The sequence below is a fragment of the Cephus cinctus genome, unplaced genomic scaffold (genome assembly GCF_000341935.2).
Source record: "Cephus cinctus unplaced genomic scaffold, Ccin1 Ccin1_scaffold2661, whole genome shotgun sequence".
Classification (NCBI taxonomy): domain Eukaryota; kingdom Metazoa; phylum Arthropoda; class Insecta; order Hymenoptera; family Cephidae; genus Cephus; species Cephus cinctus.
In genome coordinates this window covers 1-2,641 of record NW_014334331.1, presented here as the reverse complement: position 1 = coordinate 2,641, position 2,641 = coordinate 1, and positions in this window count along the sequence as shown.

The following is a 2,641-nucleotide window of genomic DNA, read 5'->3' as shown; positions in this document are numbered from 1 at the left end:
GAAGTAACCCATCCTTTCTAAGCGTGACTAAGGAAGTTGGACTTCGGGTCAACTTCCCCATTGTTATTTTTGAAGTAACCCATCCTTTCTAAGCGTGACTAAGGAAGTTGGACTTCGGGTCAACTTCCCCATTGTTATTTTTGAAGTAACCCATCCTTTCTAAGCGTGACTAAGGAAGTTGGACTTCGGGTCAACTTCCCCATTGTTATTTTTGAAGTAACCCATCCTTTCTAAGCGTGACTAAGGAAGTTGGACTTCGGGTCAACTTCCCCATTGTTATTTTTGAAGTAACCCATCCTTTCTAAGCGTGACTAAGGAAGTTGGACTTCGGGTCAACTTCCCCATTGTTATTTTTGAAGTAACCCATCCTTTCTAAGCGTGACTAAGGAAGTTGGACTTCGGGTCAACTTCCCCATTGTTATTTTTGAAGTAACCCATCCTTTCTAAGCGTGACTAAGGAAGTTGGACTTCGGGTCAACTTCCCCATTGTTATTTTTGAAGTAACCCATCCTTTCTAAGCGTGACTAAGGAAGTTGGACTTCGGGTCAACTTCCCCATTGTTATTTTTGAAGTAACCCATCCTTTCTAAGCGTGACTAAGGAAGTTGGACTTCGGGTCAACTTCCCCATTGTTATTTTTGAAGTAACCCATCCTTTCTAAGCGTGACTAAGGAAGTTGGACTTCGGGTCAACTTCCCCATTGTTATTTTTGAAGTAACCCATCCTTTCTAAGCGTGACTAAGGAAGTTGGACTTCGGGTCAACTTCCCCATTGTTATTTTTGAAGTAACCCATCCTTTCTAAGCGTGACTAAGGAAGTTGGACTTCGGGTCAACTTCCCCATTGTTATTTTTGAAGTAACCCATCCTTTCTAAGCGTGACTAAGGAAGTTGGACTTCGGGTCAACTTCCCCATTGTTATTTTTGAAGTAACCCATCCTTTCTAAGCGTGACTAAGGAAGTTGGACTTCGGGTCAACTTCCCCATTGTTATTTTTGAAGTAACCCATCCTTTCTAAGCGTGACTAAGGAAGTTGGACTTCGGGTCAACTTCCCCATTGTTATTTTTGAAGTAACCCATCCTTTCTAAGCGTGACTAAGGAAGTTGGACTTCGGGTCAACTTCCCCATTGTTATTTTTGAAGTAACCCATCCTTTCTAAGCGTGACTAAGGAAGTTGGACTTCGGGTCAACTTCCCCATTGTTATTTTTGAAGTAACCCATCCTTTCTAAGCGTGACTAAGGAAGTTGGACTTCGGGTCAACTTCCCCATTGTTATTTTTGAAGTAACCCATCCTTTCTAAGCGTGACTAAGGAAGTTGGACTTCGGGTCAACTTCCCCATTGTTATTTTTGAAGTAACCCATCCTTTCTAAGCGTGACTAAGGAAGTTGGACTTCGGGTCAACTTCCCCATTGTTATTTTTGAAGTAACCCATCCTTTCTAAGCGTGACTAAGGAAGTTGGACTTCGGGTCAACTTCCCCATTGTTATTTTTGAAGTAACCCATCCTTTCTAAGCGTGACTAAGGAAGTTGGACTTCGGGTCAACTTCCCCATTGTTATTTTTGAAGTAACCCATCCTTTCTAAGCGTGACTAAGGAAGTTGGACTTCGGGTCAACTTCCCCATTGTTATTTTGAAGTCTCTCATTCTTCAAAAACCGACTAAGGAAGTTGGACTTCGGGTCAACTTCCCCATTGTTATTTTTGAAGTAACCCATCCTTTCTAAGCGTGACTAAGGAAGTTGGACTTCGGGTCAACTTCCCCATTGTTATTTTTGAAGTAACCCATCCTTTCTAAGCGTGACTAAGGAAGTTGGACTTCGGGTCAACTTCCCCATTGTTATTTTTGAAGTAACCCATCCTTTCTAAGCGTGACTAAGGAAGTTGGACTTCGGGTCAACTTCCCCATTGTTATTTTTGAAGTAACCCATCCTTTCTAAGCGTGACTAAGGAAGTTGGACTTCGGGTCAACTTCCCCATTGTTATTTTTGAAGTAACCCATCCTTTCTAAGCGTGACTAAGGAAGTTGGACTTCGGGTCAACTTCCCCATTGTTATTTTTGAAGTAACCCATCCTTTCTAAGCGTGACTAAGGAAGTTGGACTTCGGGTCAACTTCCCCATTGTTATTTTTGAAGTAACCCATCCTTTCTAAGCGTGACTAAGGAAGTTGGACTTCGGGTCAACTTCCCCATTGTTATTTTTGAAGTAACCCATCCTTTCTAAGCGTGACTAAGGAAGTTGGACTTCGGGTCAACTTCCCCATTGTTATTTTTGAAGTAACCCATCCTTTCTAAGCGTGACTAAGGAAGTTGGACTTCGGGTCAACTTCCCCATTGTCATCTTAGAAATCCTATCGATTCAAACCACCCTAATGAAGTTGGTACCACGAACGAGTTCAGTCACATACATACATTAGACGTTTGTTAAATAACCATTTCGGAACTGCTCAAACTTGTTACCCCAACATGGCAGATGCAGATTTGTCTCGATCCCTAATAGAAGCATTTAACTTCACAACATCGCAAGCTAGAATACAAAACGCAGCATTAGAAATTCTTAAATACGACGGTGAGACAACCTCACTTACAAATTTTATACGCGCTGCGAAAACCGGAGCACAACAGTTAGTAGCTGGCGAAGAAAC